The 20321-nt window shown below is 42.0% G+C and overlaps 2 protein-coding genes and 1 non-coding gene across 14 annotated transcripts in view; 1 reads left to right on the top strand and 2 right to left on the bottom strand.

Moving 5' to 3' along the window:
* The window catches only part of Psme3ip1 (proteasome activator subunit 3 interacting protein 1), a 28663-nt gene extending 18174 nt beyond the window's left edge, over positions 1–10489 (bottom strand). For 2 of the 11 annotated variants that reach the window (XM_087594488.1, XM_087594492.1), the window contains exons 1-2: positions 10286–10489; positions 4083–4116 (exon numbers count right to left, since the gene is read on the bottom strand). The gene's annotated coding sequence lies outside the window, so the exon portion shown is untranslated. 11 annotated transcript variants of the gene reach the window in all.
* LOC120098678 (small nucleolar RNA SNORA5) lies at positions 5327–5463 on the bottom strand. Its single transcript, XR_015644469.1, has one exon. It is a non-coding gene; the product is annotated as a small nucleolar RNA SNORA5 (small nucleolar RNA).
* Positions 10490–10750: 261 nt separating the features above from the next.
* The window catches only part of Rspry1 (ring finger and SPRY domain containing 1), a 48685-nt gene continuing 39114 nt past the window's right edge, over positions 10751–20321 (top strand). Inside the window, exon 1 of one of the 2 annotated variants that reach the window (XM_087595169.1) lies at positions 10751–10889. The gene's annotated coding sequence lies outside the window, so the exon portion shown is untranslated. 2 annotated transcript variants of the gene reach the window in all.

Genomic DNA, 20321 nt, shown 5'->3' with positions numbered 1-20321 from the left:
TCTGCCTGCGGTTGAGGTTTAGTTCCATATGAAAAACAAGTGCTGTGACAATTACTAGAAAGGAAACTAAGGCACGATGCCTCCAGCCAGATACTCAGGACAGAAGCGGGATTACCTTGTCTCTGTGACCTTGCAAAATTCCTCAAGTTCTCTGGAACAATTTCTTAAGAAACGAGAGCCAACGGCTTATGAAACGTCCCCAGCAGAGAATGTGAACTCTGCAGGCACTGGGTAGATGGAAGTCACACTGCACCCTTGCTCTCCCCTTTCTACCATTTGCTGTAAGTCTCCCTTCCACCTGTACTGACTGTCTACTTTCCTCCCCTACTCCTATTTCCTAGGAAATAACTCACACAGGACAGATCCTCACAGCCGCCACTGGCATCTGAACCCACCACACACACCACAACCAGAATCAGCAATTCCTATTCAGACCTTCAAGATGGGCCAGTGCACTCCCTTCCCAGGTAGCCAGCTCCCTCCCCACCTTAAAGTTCATGCTCTGAAATTTCTGTTCCTATGAATTCCACACATAAGCTTTGAGATGATAAAAGGTGACTCTCTTTCAACATGACAATGCTTTAATTACAGGAAGGTAACTGCTACTCTTAACTCGCTGCTTTTCCGAGGAAAACATCCAGTATTTTAATCCTACAAGATGGAGATAAATGTGCTTCAAAGCAGTGGAACTTGCCTGGCCTGGTGGCACACGTAAACCTGTAATCCTAGCAAGCCTGTAATCCTAGCCTAGGAGCAGAAACAGGAAGATTTAAGAGTTCAAGGCCACCCTTGAACACCTGAGACATACCTCAAAAAGCAGGGCAGCAAATGCCTCCAAGAGTAACCGTGTGTGCTGCCAAGCCTGACGACCTGAGTTTAATTCCCAGAATCCACATGGTGGAAGGAAAAATGGACTCCAACAAGCTGGAGTAGTGATGAATGAATAGCCAAATTCTGAGTATTCTGTATAATATCCAGACAATATCAGATCTTTGGAGAATTACAATCTTCTTTTGGTCAATAGCTAGAGCCATATAGGTTGGTATGGCGGCTCACACCTGCAATCCCAGCACTAGGGAGGCTGACGCCAGCTTGAGATTTATATATATATAGTGCTTAACCTTACACATCCTTCATATAAGGCTGCTCAATTTCAGTCAATCTATAGCAGGTGTCCTCTGTTGTGCTCTTCTTAAGGTGTGCACAGGCAATGATAAAGACTCTAAAGTTCAGAATTTGGCTCTGCCAGGATGAGAACTTGGTATGACCGCACTAGTATTTATTCTTCTGAGTCTTGACATCCTTATCCCTAGATCACTCACCAAAGGTGGCCAAAACAGCCCTGTACAACATCAAGCCATTCATCAAAGCACTTGGTATTGTGTTTGGCCCATTTAAACTGCTCTGAAAGGCTTCCCATTCCCATAAAGAACAATGTAAGCTCTGAGCCGGTACAGTGGTAAAAGGGACTGTACACTCAAGGAATGGGAAGAAATCAGTCAAATAGGACCTATTACGTGGGAAAGAGACATCAAATTAAGAAGTTAGAAAACATGAAAAACTTTAATTCTCTCCACATGTGAGTTGGAAATTCTACTATTTATCCAACACTGGGCTAGACTTTATGAAGTACACAAAAGAAGTAAGGTCAGTACTCTTGTTCTTAACCCAGATCATATGTACATAGTAAACCTCTAAAGTGAACAGCACAGGCAGAATTAGATACTGTAGGGCAAACATGTGGATAGATGGTTTCCCAGGCTCAAGACTTGGGCGTGCACCTAGATTTCTTTTCCTTCTTTATACTTTCATATTCCACTTGTCGCCTAGTTCTGTTGACTCTACCTCTTAATGTCTCTCTAATCTACCCCCTTTTGTGGGAAGTGCCCCCTTTCTAATTCTTTTTTTTTTGGGGGGGGGTTTCATGTTGCATACTTCAAAAGTATTCCATAGGTATTTTTCTATTCTAGCTTCCATTCAAATCATTCTTCCCATTATCAATCTAATGGAGTTTCTAAAGGTAAACCTGCCTGTTACTGTCCTACATAAAGTGCCAGTACACACACACACACACACACACACACACACACACACACACACACACACCCCAGTACAAACTAGAACAAAAATCAAATACCTCTTGTATGTAAAATTACCTTGTGGTTGAAAGGTGCTTCTGTCAGAGTAAAGTCCACAGTGATTTGTGTGATCCCATCAACTGCCTCACCACCCACCTTCTTCCTAATCTAACTTTTAACAACCCTCCACGTGGCCCTGGACAACCACACTGCACATCTCCCAACCTGCTCTGCCCCTCTGCAGGCTTTGTTGCCTCTGCCATGCTCCGTTTTCAAACGTCATGAGACCTTCTCTGCTTAGACGCAGAATGAAGACCCTACCTTCGAGAAGCGTCCTATGTCCCTCTAGAGTAGCAGTTGTGTATGTCTTTCCTGTGCTCCCGTTACATACCTGTGAAACTGCAGACAGCACCCACTGACTATGCTTTGCCACCGCTGAATGTCCCAGCGGCTCTCCCCACACTGCCTAGCAGCACAGTGTGGAGCACAGGTCCAGTGTATAATATTTACTAAATAAACCAACCGCCAGGAGCAGCTAAAGAATCTGAGCAGGGAAAATATTCAATGAATATTCCCAAACACTGTCCAATGTTAAATTAGGCAACAGTGGCCATTACAAGGATTTACTGTAGCTTCAGTGTCTCAAAGAATTCTTGTTCAAACATCAGTTATGTTTGGGTAACAGGATAAAGAACCAAAATTGAAACAACTTTCTTTGTTACACAATTTAAACCATCTTTTGAAAACCAATTCTTGCTGGCTTCCTTTAACTCAGTGGTTCTCAACCTGTGGGTCGTGACCCTGTTTAACAAACCTTTATCTCCAAAAATACTTATAATTCATAACAAAAATAGAAATGAAGTAACAACAGAAATATTTTTATGGTTGGGGGTCACCACAACATGAGGAATTGTATCAGAGGCCCACAGCATTAGGAAGGTTGGAAATGGATGCACCTTGCTTTGGCCCCCAGGCTCAGTGTGTGAAAGAATTTGCTGTGTAAGCCTGACAACCTGAACTTGCTTCCTGGAATTCTGGTGGAAAGAAAACCAACTCCTGGAGTCTTCCTGTGATCTGCAGACGTGTGCAGTGACTCCTGCACCTTGTACTCACCTCCCCCGCCCCCTCTCCCACACACAATTGACAACATTTAATGTCTTTTTTAAACTTCCATTAAGAAGTAGACCTTTTTCTTCAGAGTCCACACTAGCCACTTACTCTGCAGAATGGAAGTGCTCCAGACCCACAATGTACTCACCCTCATCTAAACTAAGGACTTAGACTACATTGACTCTGAATTCCTACTGCTTAGCCAAATTTTCACAAGTCTGAACGTTCCCTTCTGTTCACTGCAATAAACAAAGATAAAATACAAACAGACAAAAAGCCCAGGGAGCTCTAACTATCAAGATTAACATAGGACTACAGATGATTTATAGTGGAAGGTTCATTTTGTCCTTCCGGTGTTCAATCCTAGGAAGGTTAAATAAACCAGGCATGGCGGCACATACCTTCAGTACCAGCATGCCCTCAGGAGGCAGGGGCAGGGGCAGGGGCAGGGGCAGGGGCAGGGGCAGGGGCAGGGGCAGGGGCAGGGGCAGGGGCAGGGGCAGGGGCAGAGGCAGAGGCAGAGGCAGAGGCAGAGGCAGAGGCAGAAGAATCCCTGAGTTCTCAGTTAGCCTTTGTCTGCATGATGGATGAATTCTAGGATACCGAAGGCTACAGTTAGACCTTGTGAGGGTGGAGGAGAAGAGACAGACTAAAGTCAGCTTTTCTGTCCTTGCCTAGCTTTTATTTTTCAAGGAAACTGAAAAATGAGTCCAACTATAAAACCAAATACTCTTTTTTCCCAGTGCTGATGGACAAGAGCACAAAGGCTGAACTGCATTCTCAGTCCAACACTTTTTTTTTTAAAAAAAAAGAAACATTCAATGTTCTTCAATATGAATTTTGTAGAAAACGAAAATCGGGGTTGGGGATTTAGCTCAGTGGTAGAGCACTTACCTAGCAAGCGCAAGGCCCTGGGTTTGGTCCTCAGCTGGGGGGGGGGGGGGGGGAGAAAAAGAAAACAAAAATCTAAACTTAAACAAGTTTCAAGGATTGAAAAGTTTGAGGCCAACTTGGCTTTTATATAGTAAGACTTCTGTCTCCAAAAAGAGCTATGGCTTACAAATTTAACAGCCTAAAAACCAAAGATCTTTTGCTTCAAGCAGGGAAACTTGCTACATACTGCAGTATTGTGTTTCTACTGGAGTCAGTATTTCCTTTCCAGGCTGGGGAGACAAAACAAGTGGCGTCTTATAGCATATTCTGCAAGTCCTAAAAGTGCACAACTTACAAAGTAATCCTAGAACTGATAACTTAGTCCATGTAACTAGTGCCGTGATACAAATTAATGATATCTGTTTTCCTCCGGAATTGAATCTTGTGATAGCAGACTAAGTTTACATCTGGCTGGCCACCATCCCCTTCTAAAATTAGACCCTATGTGTAGAAATACACTCAAGGAATAAGATTTCAGTGTTATAAGCTTTAAGCCGGCCCATTTTCTTTCATCAGTTGACTGCTTTCCAATATGTTTACCCTGATGTGTAAGTCTTCCTGTACTTCAAATAGAAGGGACAGGGGGATGACTCAGTGGTTGAGAACATTTGCTATGCAGTCTTGAGGACCACAGTTTGGATCCCAGCTTTCAAGGAACGAGCCACAAGTCAGGCACACTCTGTAACTCACACTCTTGAGAGGCCAGCTGCAACTTGTTGGCTCGCAACGAACCAATCTGCAAAAACCTAAGGTCCAGGTTCCGAGGGAGGAAAAGCGGGGTGACGACTGACTCCGCCTCAAAGGTATAGGCAAGAGAGTAACAGATGATATACCCAGCGTCCTCTTGTGCCCCCCATGTTCATGGATAGACACGTATAAAGGTGCATGAACCCCCACCACCCCAACCCCCCTGTGTATGCACACATGCACACACCTAGATTTGCTGGATAGTCCGATTAAACCTCCCAGAAGACTACTTTCTGGCCAGAAGACACTGCTGCTAAGCGATGATAATTTAGATCAAGTCAACTTTTCCTACGTCATAAAACTTCTTTAGAGAATGACAATTACCTAATAAAGAACTCTGTTAATACTTATCACTGGATAAAGCAATCAGTAAGAAAAGTAACATTAATCTTCTAACACTGATTACAACGTAAGCATCTTAATCTATAATTAAGGTTTGTCTTTTTTTTCCTTTCTTGCAATGTCTGCAACCAAACTTATCCCTAGTTCCCACAGGCTGGGGACACAGGGCCCATGAGCAGCAGAGCTTGCTGTCGCAGTCATTTGGGCCAGCTCCCATCATGAGAGGATAGGAACTGAATTTGACTTGACTGCAGAAGGTTTGTCTTATAAAAAACAGTCTGTAATAAATTTGAGGCATCAAAGAAACATGCAATTATATGTCAAGTATTTAATGGGTTTACACACACGTACACACACGCACACAAAATCTTTCCACAGCACATGGTATCGATCTCTTCCTATATGCACCTAATTCATCTTCTTACACTAAAGGAAAAGGACACTAACTTACACCTCCGCTCCTGTAGCTCAGCTCTAGTTCACACTTAACCTCTCAGAATAGACACAGCCCTCGATGTGTGTGAGTCTAATTTAGTTGTATTTTGCTACATGCTGTGACAGATAAGCGCAAAGTAACTTCACCTGGAACTCAGCCCCTCAAAACTGGGAGGAAGACACAAGAAAAATTAAAAAATTTCAACATTAGTATTCAACATGGTACCTCTCTGAGAAATGTTCAAGAATAGCTTTGATTCTAAACTATGTTGCCATATGGGTTGCCTTTAGAACCAACCCGCACACCAAATCCTAGCCCGTCTTCTGAACTCCCATCCTTCCATGGCTCAGCAGTACAGCAGACTGAAAGTAGAACTGGGCTGTGTGGTGCCAGTTGTTTAAAAGTTGTTTTATGTTTTGCTTTGTGTTCTGAGACAGAGTCTCACTAGGTAACCTTGGCGAACTGGAAGATGAAACACCAGGCTGGTGTCGAACTCAGAGACCCACTTGCCTCTGCCTCCAGAGTGCTGGGATTAAAGATGTATACCACCAAGCCCAGCATAAGCACTGAGTTCTTCTAGGACGACTAGACTGAGGCATCAGGGAAGCCTAGTTCTTATACTTTCTGTGACAGTGAATGGTGAAAACATTAGAAATTCTATGTAAAAATATCATCTTTCACTTAAAAGCATAGAAAAATCACAAATTTCCCATTCCGGTATCAGAATCCAGGGGTGAGAGGCTTTTGCCTCTGGAGAAAACAAACTAAATATTAAAACCTGTCCTCTGCTGCTATGTTTAAACAGCTGGAAATGCAGTGGTGGTCGTAGTAGTAGCAGCAGCAATAGTAACAGTAACAGTAGTAGTAGTAGTAATAATAATAATAATCATAATCATAATAGCTGAAAGATGGCTCAGTGGATAAAAATCTTTACCAAGGGGCTGGAGAGATGGCTCAGCGGTTAAGAACACTGACTGCTCTTCCAGAGGTCCTGAGTTCAAATCCCAGCAACCACATGGTGGCTCACAACCATCTGTAATGAGATCTGATGCCCTCTTCTGGTGTGTCTGAAGACAGCTGCAGTGTACTTATATATAATAAATAAATCTTTAAAAAAAAGAATAAGGTTATAAATATTAAAAAAAAAAGGGCTGGAGAGATGGCTCAGTGGTTAAGAGCACCAACTGCTCTTCCTAAGGTCCTGAGTTCAAATCCCAGCAACCACATGGTGGCTCACAACCATCTGTAATGAGATCCGATGCCCTCTTCTGGTGCGTCTGAGGACAGCTACAGTGTACTCATATACAATAAATAAATCTTTTAAAAAAAAAATGTTTACCAAATACCAGTGCTCCTTTCTGGAGGTGGGAGGCAGACAACAGGAAAATCCCCAGAAACTTATGGGTCTGCTAGCCAGACATATGCAATAGTGAACAACTAAAGACTCTGTTTCAAACAAGGAGAGATGGTGCAGAAGTTAAGAGAGCTTGCTGCATTTCCAGAGGCTAAGTTCAGTTCCAGGTACAATACAGGCACACAATTGCCTCTACCTCTAGCACCCGGGATCTGGTACCCTTATGGCTTCCTTATGCACCTGTACACACACACACACACACACACACACACACACACACACACACACAAAAATCTAAAATAAATCTTAAAAGGACAAAAAAGGTAGGACCATAACTTAAGTTGTCCTCTGATACATTTAATATTGCACATAAATCTGCACATATACATATACAAATATGTACATACACATTTCAAAGGCATCACATACAAAAGTAACTAAATAATTGTTAAAACAAAAAGCCAAAAAGATAGTAATCTAGAAGGTGACAACCAGAAATTAAGCCCATGACTCAAGTACATTATTTCATCCTGAGGACTTCCCTGACCTGAACAATTGACTCTAGCAGTACTATGATGAGGCAACAGAAAAACCAAGAGCAGCCCACAGGGTGTGCTCATAATCCTTCCTCCCCATCATAAACTGGTACCCAAGAACTATACCTTGAAAGGGAAGGGAGATAAGAAAACCTTGGGAATAATGGATAAGAAAAACAAATCTATGGGAATTAAATACATGGATCACACAACAAATATACTTACAATGTTTAAAATAAAAATCAAGCCTTGAAATTAACAGCAAAAAATATAAAACTTTTTTTAAAGTTATAAAAGTAAACAAGGGGCTGAAGAGATGGCTCAGTGGTTAAGTGCACTTACTGCTCTTCCAGAGGTCCTGAGTTCAAATCCCACATGGTGGCTCACAACCATCTATAATGGGATTTGATAGCTCTCTTTTGGTGTGTCTGAAGACAGCTACAGAGTACTCATATAAATAAAAGGGCTGAAGAGATGAATTATTGGTTAAGAGCACTTACTGCTCTTCTGGAGGTCCTGAGTTCAAATCCCACACGGTGGCTCATAACCATCTGTAATAAGATCTGATGCCCTCTTCTGAAGGAAAGCTACAATGTACTTTTATCTTTAGAAAAAAGTAAACAAAAACTTCAGGAATAAGACCTGCAATAATTGAATTTAAGATGTCAGTGTTTAGGAGGAGACACAGTGGAGCACACCTTTATTCCCAAAACTGGGGAGGCAGAGGCAGGCGGATCTCTATGAGTTCCAGGTCAGCCTGGTTTATATAGCCAGTTCCAGGAGAGCCAGGGCTAAATAGAGAGATCCTGTCTCAAAAAACAAACACCTCCCCACCAAAGATGACTGTTTAATAAAAGAGTTGGAATAGAAGAGAATCAATGAACAAAACTGCCCAGTCTGCAAAGAGGCAGAGCCAAAAAAAATCTTAGGAATCTAAGGTTCTAGAACACCTTAGGCTACATAGCAAGACCCTGCCTCAAAAAAAAAAAAAAAAAAAAAAAAAAAAAAAAAAAAAAAAGCAAGCAAACAAAAACAGCTGGAGACAGAGTGAAAATGAAAATGTAAAATGTGTGTGGAAGCAGTCAAATGTATCAATATATGTTACTAGAATTTTCCAAAATGAATCACTATTCCAACGTCAAAAGGCTAATTAATATTGTCATATGTAGTGTACACCTGTAATTTGAACACCTGAGAGAAACAAAACAAAACAGGTGCTTAAGGTTCCTTTTCCATACACATCAAACCCAAGGCCAGACTGGCTACAAGAGACTGTCTGAAAACAACAATCAAAAAATTCAAATACCAAGACAACTGAAAAAAAACAAAAAACAACTCATGAGTTAGAGCATCATAACTGAAACTGCGAAACAAAGGTGAAACACTCACGTTCAAGAACGAAGACGTCAAAAAGGCGAACACATTGAAACGGATTAATCCTGCTGCCATACAAGCTTATTACACTATATCCAAGTTCACAGTTGAATCATGCTGCTAAATTACTTCACCGTCAAAGTATGGGTGGCTTTCAGTTTCTGCAGTTGAAGACTGTCTCTAAGCAAACGTTTGGTCACAATGAAGAATGAAACCAGGTAAATGGCCTTCGCATAATTCTTCCTTTTTAAAAACCAGAAAGAATTTCCTCTTAAAGGTATTAAGACTTCGACTTCAAAGATAATTGGGCCATCCGACTTTTCAGATTCATAGCTCATCTTAGGCTCCAACAGAAACAAAGGAGCTGCCTTTATTTCAACTCAGTTCCTTCTGTCGTAGAAAGCTCTACAGATTGCTTTCAAATATTTCAGAAGCCAGTTTGGCTTGTAAGTTATTCTGCTTTCTTTTCTAGCAGTCTTGCTATGGAAGCTGACATCCATCCCCTACACACACACACACACACCCCGCCTCTGTGGTCCTAGGATTACAAGTCACTACACTGAGCTCCACCAAACTATTTTATGTCTCTGGGGACGCATCAATAAATCAATTAACCCACGAAACTTGCCTCACAGCTTGACACTCAAGAAATCGCTGTAAATCCTAAACAGGCTCATATTAGACTTTGTGGGTTCCACTTTAGACATAACAATCAGACTACCTGAAGGATGCAGCACAGGGTTTGCATTTTAAAACTAAGGGCCACAGATCTTGTGGTCCTCCAAGAAGCACTCCCACGAACAATAGTTCTCCCTTTTCCCCTCTGCGTGGATTGGCATTGAGGGCACCAACTCTCAAGACATTTCAACCACCGGTCGTGTTCTAATAAAACAGGTACACAGCCTTGCTTCCTATTAGAAGAGAATGAGCGAGGCACTGCAACTGGGAAACTTGTGATGTACCCATCCTGCAACTACGCTCCGGGATTCAACGAGTTTCAATCGGGCATTCCACGTTTTCTAAGGCGAGAGGAGCTGTTCCTAGTGGAACAGAAGCAGCAGCTCACTTTAGGCCTGATGGCTCCAAGCTAACAGAACAGTGCTGAAAGAAGACAAGAGGCCCGGCAGTTCTGGCGCGTTAAGAAAGTGTCGGAACCTCCCACCACGACCAACACGCCATCTCGCAGACTCCCGCGGTTCCGCTCGGGGTGGGCACCGCGAACTCCCAAGCCGGGCGACTCAGGACACCGGGCACTAGCAAGGACCAAGGACTGAAGACAAACCTGGGCCCTAATCCTAACTCTGGCTGTAGTTCACCCTCTCCTCGGCCGAGAAGCCTGGTTTCGCCTCCCGGCGCGGACCCAGGCCACACTCACCTACCAGAGCGCGGGAGGCGGGCCTCCCTCACCTCCGCGGCGCCTAACGCAAACCGTCGCCGCCTAGGCCACTCGCTCTTAAAAAAATAGAAAAGAAACCAAGAAAGAACAACGGCTTAAAGGAGGCAAACAGACTTTGCTTTTGTATTCCTTTTGACCCTTCGGGGCTTCCTGTTCCTTACAGCCACAACACATTTGCACCCCGCTTCCGGCGGCATCGTCCAATCAACAGCTCTCTCCCTCCCCGAGCGCCTCGTGGAAATCCGGTGCTTCGAGACCGTATGGAGAGATCTGATTGGGCCGTTCACCCTTCGGCAAAAGGATTAACCAGTTCATTCGAGGGTGGCGGGCAGAACCGCGAGATCACGTGACACGAGCCTTGAACGATGATTGGCTGTCTGAGAGAGAGGGCTTGCCACCGAGGAAGGGGCGTTTCCTAGGGGACTGAGGGAGGGCCCGGGCGGTGCGAAGCGGGGGTGGGCCCTGCGCGTAATGGCAGTGCCGTGTCCTCGCGTCCATCTTTACCGCTCTCTTGGACCTGTCACAAAGGAGTCGCGCCGCTGTCGCTGTCCCCTCCCTCCGGTGGGCCCCGGAGCTAGTGAAAGTCAGTGCCATAGCCCGACCGTGCTGCTCTGGGAAGCCCCTTGGGGACGTGGCCGGGGAGGGTGCTTGAGGGCTAGCGACGCCTGTGAGGGAAGAGAACAGCCGCTGGAGCCTGGGTCGGAGAGACTGGACTGGGGCCGTGGCCGTCTCCGGGCAGTGGTCTTGGAGAGGGTGGCGTTGGTCAGAGCCTGGGAAGCAGCCGGAACGCTCTCCTCCGAGGCCCGCGCTGGAGGCGCCTGAAAGCGGTTCCTGGAAGAGGGTGTTCCCCTTTAGGGGATCTTGACTGAAGGAGGTCCTGGGGTCACCCTCCTGAGGAGACTGCGGCTAAGGTGAGAAGCAGGTACCCCCTGGGGAGGCTCCTGGCGTGGAGGGATGCCCGTTCGGGCTCCCGGAACCGAAAGAAGGGGTCGAGGGGCGCACGCCGTGGGCAGGGATTCCTTTTGGGGAGTTTGCGTTTCACTGGGAAGCAGACTTCCCCTGGGATGGTCTGGTGGTGCCTTGGGGTGGAGAGTTCTTCGCCTTGGAGAGAGGCTGGAGGTGAGGGCCAGACCTAGCGGATTCTTCTACTCTCCAGGCCTGAGCTAAATATTAAGTAAAAACCCTTGGGGAGGGGAGCTTTCTGGTCAGTCCTTTCTACTGGAAAGCCCGAGGGATAGTAGGCGGGAACGGGAATAGTCAGGGTTCTTCCCTCACTCTGGAGTCTGACCAGGTGTCCCAGAGTAAGGATTCTGCTGCCTCTGGCCTTCGCGCCACAGTAGGACATGGGAGTCATCCCACCAGCAGCACCCCCTGTGAGCCTCCAAATCGGCATTACTTCCTGCCCGCTATTTGCCTCACTTTCCCTATTCTTACAGAAGGGGACCTAGTTAGAGCGGCTGGGCTGAAAACTCTTGAGATTCTGTCTTGTGTCGATGATGTCTGAGTGAAGTTTCATCCCCTGGAGTGATGTACTTTGAACTTTTTAAAGTTGGCAGTGTCTGTTACTGCCTGAGTAGAGTCATGCAGTCTCCCAGGCTCCTTCCTCACTTACCCATCTGCTTGTCCTTCCGTAGTTGAAGTGACTTGACATCTTAGAGTTTGTTCTGTAAAATAATCAACACTGTGTGTGAAAGTAAGGTAGTGTAATGGATTGAGAAATAAAGTATTTTCTAATCTGTAAAATTGTTTGATGTAAGAGATTAGCATAAATGCAGGTGTTGATTACCTGTAGAGCCCTGAGAACCATATATTACTGAGTGAAATGTTAGTCTAAACCCTGCCTGCTTCCTTGACATGAGGAGGTTTCCAGTTTTTGTTTACAGAGTTTTAATTTGCTTTCCACTTCTAATAGTGCTGGTAGGAGTTAGCACTTTCTTCAGGAAGTTTTTCTTGAAGTAATTTGTTCTCAATATTGTAGGCTTACTTTTTCTTGTATGTGTTCCTTGGCCTTTGACTGGCTACAGGTACTGAAAGCTAGGCAGCATCCCTCCATTGTAATTTGTAAGTGAGCCTGTAGTTTTTTTCTTTTCATGAATTCTGCCTTGTGCTACCTCCAGAGTATAGGCACTTTTCATTTTTCATTTTATGTAGAGTTTGCATTTCTTTGGATGATAACTTGCTGTGTAGATCCCTGTTATTACAGGGCTACAATAATAAAATAACCTCAGTCAGTATGTTATCGTCAATAACTTTTGGTTCGTGACACTCGTTAGAGCTGATGTCCCAAAATTTTAGGTATTGTGTGTGTGTGTGTGTGTGTGTGTCTGTCTGTCTGTCTGTCTGTCTGTCTGTGTTTGAAGTAGGGTTTTTGCTGTTGTCTTTTTAAAGTAGGCATTTTTTTGAAGTTGACATGAATTTCCTGTTTTTTAATCTTATGTTTCCTGATTGTTTGTTGGTCTTTTGCTTTATTTTCTGTGGTGGCTTTGTGAGCTTCTTGATGTCCCAGGATACATGGTGCCCAGGGCTTCTGTTTAATATCTTTGTAAGTTCTGCTTTTTGCTGTTTTCATAAGCCCTTCATTTTTTTTTTTTATTCTAGATTCAGTATTTTTAAGCTATTGACCATAGAAAGTATCCCAGCATGGTCTATGTATGTTTTTATGCTTTGTCAGCAAAATAACTTCTTTTAGTAAGCATTAAGGGGAACTTGATACTTACAAATGCTTAGCATTATATATAAGTGTGTTGTTTTTCTGTACTGAATAGAGGAGAAACAACTCTCTCAGTTCTGAAGGATAGTTAGGAAGTTTAGTAACAGAAACTGTGTTTCTAAAGTGAATTTACAACAATCTGTTTAAACTCAGAGTTGAAACTAGTATTCAGGATTATAAAATATTTTTCCTAATGAAATAACCACTCTCACTTCCTTTGAGATAGGATTGTACTATATATTCCTAAGCACACCCGAAACCTGTGGTCCTCTTTCTTGCCTCAGCTTCCTAAATGGTCGGGCTGTAGGTGTGTACTATACCCAGGTTTGGTTTTTGGTTTTTGGGTTTTGTTTTGTTTTGTTTTGTTTTTAGACAAGGTCTCCTTATATAACTCTGGCTGGCCTGGAACTCAGATCACCTGCCTCTGCCTCCAGAGTGCTGGAATTAAAGGTGTATTCCACTATGTCCAGTGAAGTAGATGTTATGATTGAGAATTACCTTGAAAGTTTTATAATACAACTTTTTAATACTGTAAAATCTGTGGAGCTTAAAAAATTAAGAATTGTATAAAATCTTTTCTGCAAAACAAGTTTTAAAAGGATTTTAATATTTTAATTATGTGTATGTAGGAAAGGGACTATGGCAAATGTGTGCAGGTGCCTTCTGAAGCTAGAGATGGTGATCCTTGGAGCTGGAGTCTTAGGGTTGTGAGCTTAGTTAGTGCTAGGAACAGAGCTTGGGTGTTCTTTACCACTGAGCCATTTCTCCAGTCCTATTAGGAATTTTTGAAGATGGGAATCTCCGTTACAAAACACTAAATGGAGATTTTTTTTTTCTGTATTTTAGGGTCAGATCCTTGTACAATGTATTTCTCATGGGTCCTAAGTGTAAAGGGGGAAGACAGTAGACTCCACAAATGACCAACTGAACCAGTAATCAATTCCCCCTCCTCCTCCTCCTCCCCCCTCCTTTTCCTCCTCCTTCCCTTCAAGCTTTTGGCATTTTTAAGGCATTTGCCATTGAGTTGGATGGATTTTTTTTTTCCTGGTATCTAAACTTAAAAACTGAAAAACAGAATAGTCAGGAAGTAATGAATGACAAAACCTGGCCCACAGCCCTTAGGAAACTTTTATAACTTTTAGTTGGATAAAAGAACGAATATTTTCTCCTCAAGTTGGAGTTACAAGCACTGATGAGCTGTCTACCATGGGTGCTGGATCCTCTGCAAGAGCAGGGTGCCCTCTGCCGCTGAGCCACCTCTCCAGATTGCTTACCTGCCTTTTTTTGTCTGAGTTTTTGAGAACTAGAAAATATTTAAATAGAAAGAAATCGGTGTACTCCTCGAATTTGGTAAGGAATTACCTCTGCATGTGACTCTATATTACTGCTTGAAATTACAGTATCCAGGCATCATTTTATGGGTCCTGTACACTTCAATTAGAAAGTCTGAAATTTCTTCCTCAGCAAGTGTATTATCACTCTGTAGTTTATGTTTCAGAGCTGGTTTTTTCTTACTTCTACCTCCTAAAGAATTAAGTTTCCTTTCCTTTGTTCACTGAATGCAGTATTCTCAGAATATGAGTCCTACTCCACCCTCCTCATGGGAAACACAACTCTTTATTCAGTTCTTATTGCTCCATCATCATTCATAGTTACAGATGCAGATGTATTACATATTAATAACTTTCCAACTTAATTTTTAAGGCTTAAAATATTGTATTTGTTGCCTCAGACCAAAGCAATTAGGATTTACTGCAACTGACAGGGGATTGATTCAGTGGGCAAACGTATAGACACGTGAGGATCTGAGTTCAAGTGTAAAACCATGTATAGTGAATCTTAGAGGGAGATGGGAGGCAAAATTGGTAGGGTCTTCAGAAGTTGTCTGGTCTAATATACAGTGAGAGAAAGACTGCTTCAAACTAGATGGGAGGCCAGGACCAATGCCTAAGGTTGTCCTGGCCTTCAACCACATATTTTGTGGCACTTATGGCTTATGCCTGTCATCACATATGATCATGAACACTCACAGATATATTGTAGTCTCTAGTACCTTTTTTCCCTCAGGCGGTCTGTCCTGAGACACTTGGCACCAGTGCAAACCTTCCCTGTCAGGTACAGTGTGGACCTGCATGATTCAGAAAAGGTTTAGTTGGGGTGGGGGTGTCCAGTACAGCATGCAAACTGCCCGAAAACAGCTTGGTTTTCCATTGCAATTGGTGTTCGTTGTTTTTGTTACACTTACTGTTTAGCCTTAGCTTTATCAATTTAATTTTTAAACTTTCCGTTAACCTTGGTTTTTTTGTTTTGTTTTGTTTTACTTTGTGTTTTGCTTTTTTGAGACAGGGTTTCTCTGTGTAATCCTGTCTATCCTCTGTAGACCATTCTGGCCTCTCTAACTCACAAAGATCCACCTGCTTCTGCCTCCTGGGTGCTGGAATTAAAGGTTTGCACCACCACCTCCTGGCATGATTTTCAATTTCTGAATTTTTAAAAATTTATTTTTGTTCTCTGTGTATGCATGATGTGAACATGTGTGAGACCAGAGAATGGCTTTGTTTTCTCCTTTCACCCTTCCATGGATTCCAGGGATTGAACTCAGGTGGCCAGACTTGTGTGGAAGAGCGCCTTACCCACTGAGCCATCTTACTGGCCCTGCACGCCCCAGACTTGAGCCGGTGTTGCAATGCAGTTGCTAGTGCTAATTTACAGTCTTCTAAGAACATGCCCATACAGAGATCAGTGTGATCAGGGTCCTTTTCTATGAGAAAGCGCTGGGGCTCACAGCCTCCTCTAGAGGCTCATGTTTTAGCCATAGACTTTGTTAGGGAGTTAAGTGTATTGTCTACTTCTGTCCTTCATCCCTAACCCCAGCAAGGAGCCAAGAGCACAGGGACATTTTTTCATCTTTGTTCAGAACCTGGTATATATTTACTGAATGGTGCCATCACAATTTTTAAACATTTTTCTTCTGTTTTGTAAATATTTTAACTTTCTAGTTTTATATATTTTAGAATAAATTCACCTAGGTATTTATGACCCCACCTGTTAGAGCTGCTGGGTATACAACTGCATGTACAAGCCGATGTTTTAGATGCCATTTTAAACAGGGATTATTAAGAACAATTTGCCATTTGGGCCACTTATGTTTCCTTTCCTTGATAGCATAGAGTTTTTTCAGTAGAAAGTTACTTTCCTTAAAACTTATGTGTATTTGGATAATACTGCACCATGCTGCCTGTTATTGGGCCTGCTGGGGGTGGGTAAGCAAGAATATTTCATTTGTTTTCCTTCCCTCTTCTGCAGCCATCATTAGCACTTACGGACTCAGTTCTTTCTTAGAATTTCCTTTTTGGGTGTAAGGCAGATTTTTTTTCATCCTTAAGACTTCATTGAAGGATATTTACAGTTTGATTGTTTCTTCATTTCTATTATTCTGAAAATTCCTTGCTCTAGTCAAGACCTAAATTTTATTTTAATTATTTCTTATATATTTTTTTGCCTCTACACACACACATATAGATGAGCATGTGTTTGCACATGCATGTGAATGACCAGAAGTTGTCATTGTCATTCCTCAATTGCTTAAGGCAGGGTCTCTCACTGAACACAGAGTGCATCTGTTCAGCTAGTCTATCTGACCAGCTTGCTGTGGGAATCCCATCTTCCTCTAAAGTGCTGGGATCTATTGTCGGTGTCTGCCATTTGTGCCCAGCATTTATGTGTGATAAGGATCCAAACTCCCGTCTTCATCCTTTCACAAACACTTTACCCACAGAGCCATCTTCCCAGTCACAGGTTTTTTTATGGTTGTCGTTGTTGTTGGATTTTTTTTTTCGGGGGGAGGGGTTTGGTTTTTCAAGACAGAGTTTTTTTGTGTAACCCTGGCTGTCCTGGACCAGCTGGGTCTTGAACTCAGATCTGCCTATCTCTGCCTCTTGGCTACTGGACTTAAAGGTGTGCACCACTATGCCCAGCACTAGTTTTACTTTTGATTCATGTTTTGAACTCTGAAAGGTTTTGTGTTTTCTCCTTTGTCTGGTCAGGATTGTGTTCTATCAATCTTGCTGTCATAGTCTCACCTACTTCTTGCTATAAGTTTTTGACACCAATGTTACTGCTATTGGATTAGAAAATTTTAACATTTTAGGTGAAAAATTTTCCAGGTGCTCTTTCAGTTCGGAGAGATGACCTAATTTTTTCCAAAGATGTTCTTTCTTAAACCAGCCTCAGCACATAAGAGGAGAATCATCCTGTCCTAGCCACTTGAAGGTTACAGTCTACAGGATAATAGTCTCCTGTGTAACCTAAGCCTCAAATGCTCAGCCCTACTGCTGACAGAATTTTGGACACTTAAATCATGTAAAAAAAAATACCTTATCAAGGTGGCCTTTTCTCTTGGGTGTAAAGTAATATTCCAGTCAAATACAATCAGCTTTTGATATGCAAGGGAGATTGGCTCCTCAGGTCTCATAGATACCAGAATTTATAGATGCTCAGCTCCCTTATATAAGATGGCATAATATTTGCATAGAACCTGCATGCTCCTCCTCTGTTCTTGAAGCCATCTCTACATTACTTACAATACCCAGTAAAGCATAAATACTACATAAGTAGTTAATAGTGTATTGTTTATGGAGTAATAACCCAAGAACAGCCTATACGTGTTTAGCACATTTGATGGTTAGTTTTAATTGTCAATTTGACACAATCTAGAACCACTCCAGTGTCAGTGAGGGCTTGTCCAGATCAAACAGGTCAGTGGACATGGCTGTGGGGCTTGGGAGAAAGTGAGCTGATCATGGATTTATACATCCATTGCTGTGTGTTCCTAACGTGATATGACTAATTCCTTCAAGATCCTAGCTCTGTGACGTCCTTGCTGTGATGGACTAGCCTGAACTGTGAGCTGAAATCAATTTTTTCTCCCCCAGTTTGCTTTTGCTGGGGTATTTTTTTTTCTTTCACCTATACTTAGTGGACCCTAATGTATGCAGGACCCATAAAGATGGAGGGCCATTTCAGGTGTTACCTTTTCTCCTCCAACAAAGTAGCAAATGCTTTAGACCTTAAAATAAGTAATTAAAAATATCTGTAGGAGGTTTGGAGAAATAGCTCAGTGGTTAAGAGCATCGGCCATTCTTTCAGAGGACCTGGGTTCAGTTCCCAGCACCTACATGGTGGCTCGCAGCCATCTGGAACACTCTTCTTCTGGCCTCTGGTACAGATACTTGCAGGCAAAACTCTCATACACATAAAACAAAACAATGCAAAACAAACAAAAACTTTAGGTACCTGCTATGTCAGCCTGGCATGTATGCTGTCAAAATATATCTGTACTTATTACATTCTTATTACTTAGTTTTCCTTCATCTAACCTCAATAATTAATAAAGAAATCGTGCTTTTTAGAAATCCTGCGGAATATTTTCAAAAACTTATTTCTGGGTAATGTTTTCCATATTTTTTTTTCCTCTGTGGTTACTGCAAGTACCCTGTTGGAAATGTACCCTGCCTTGACAGAGTTTGAAGACACTGATATATGTATTTGACAAAACTCTGCATTTAGATACTTAAGGTTTGCATGATGTATACATTTATCTTCTAAAATACATTGAAGTCTAACTAGTGATAGTGTACTGAGTTATTGGGGGCAGTGGTTACTCTAAAGTATACGCTTAACTTCAGAATACATTTTTCACAATGTAGATGGCTAGGTGAGTATATAGTGATGGACAAATTTGTAATAAAGAAAATACAAAATGTGAATTGCAGAGGAAATGGCATATGTATAGATTATATATGGATACTCACTATTTATAGTGAACTATTTCTTTTGTTATATGCTTGAAAGTTTTCATCATAACATGTTGGTTGAGAACAATAAAAGATGATACCAGAAGTTACTGTTTGAGGCACACTGTATTGAGAGAAAATCCAGAAACGTTTTCTAATGAGAGAGAAATCACTGAAACACTATACAGTTTGACCTTGTGTGCTGTTTGGTTTAGCCTTGAGGGCTGAAGGGCTAGAAAACATCCTATATCGTTACAAGATAGTGTTACAAACTGTTTTGGAATGATGTGGTAAAAGTTCACTATAGTTGGTATTTTGGGCCTGATGACTCGTTTTCTGTCTTCATTTAACCAGCTTCTCCATTCCCAACAGCATAATCCTGAAGTCTTCTCAGGGAAAAGGAAGTTCTTACTATCAGTGATGTGCTTAGTAACGAAATGCAAGCAAATAGTTGAAGAGATGAATCACTTTTCCTGAACCCTTTGTTAGAGAGGGTTAGACCAGCTGGCTAAACCTCTGTGGTGAGATTTAAGGGTAGAGGCTTGTGTGTGTGTGTGTGTGTGTGTGTGTGTGTTTTTTTTTTACTGGCAGTGAGACAGTGCATAGCCGACTCTCATTAATTTAACATGAAACTTACAGAGATCTGCTAAGTTTGTTGGCTTCTCTTTTTTTCTTTTTTTCTCATAAGAATTTTGAAAACTTCAAATGTACAAATATAATAAAAATGTTTTACTTCAAAGATATGTATTTGCAAGTGCTATATTGTCTTATCAACTTGCAGCAAAATGGTAATTAATAGCGATTGTTTAAATCATTGCCATTAAGATGGTGAGAAAGGTCTACTAAGCATTGGTATATAGTAATAAGAGTTCTCTTTGATTCAGTTGAGGCTTGCCCCAGTTACAGATATAATAGTTTGTTTATGTTTGGTCTTAAAATTGATTTCATGAGATAATGGTGAGAAGACAATTTTGACATCTATAGGCATTAAAAACGTATTGTCTTTGCATAATCTCTAGTATTCAACTCTGGATAATAGTACCCATAAGCAGGCTACATTTAATTAAGGGCATATTTAATGGAAAATGCTATATGGAACTATTTTTTATTGTTTTTCATCAATTAAAATGTTTGATTATGAAATTTTCATACATGCAGATTTGAGCCCTCCCTTACTGCCACAATTTTTCTAGTTATGACAGTTTTCTAATGACTATTTTGACTATTGTCTCCAAACATTCAAAACAATTTATCTTTCTGGAAAAGAATATTGACACCATGTAGCATTTTAGTTTATTGGATAATTCATTCAAAAGATGGCAGGAGTCACTAAGAGTGATTTCCAGACTTGGCTGCCATCAGAAGCACCTAGGGAGCTTTTAAGTAGTCACAGGCATAGGCCACATCCTGGAAAGGATTCTGACTCTCTGGAGTTATTATGAGGTAAGAATCGTTCCTTCTTCCTTCTTGTAAAGTGTATCCATGGTCAGATTCCTTGGAGTGAGTGCCA

The sequence above is a fragment of the Rattus norvegicus genome, chromosome 19, assembly GCF_021556685.1.
Source record: "Rattus norvegicus strain SHRSP/BbbUtx chromosome 19, alternate assembly SHRSP_T2T, whole genome shotgun sequence".
Lineage (NCBI taxonomy): Eukaryota > Metazoa > Chordata > Mammalia > Rodentia > Muridae > Rattus > Rattus norvegicus.
The sequence above is the reverse complement of the archived record's forward strand: the minus strand, read 5'-3'. Positions and strand labels throughout refer to the sequence as shown.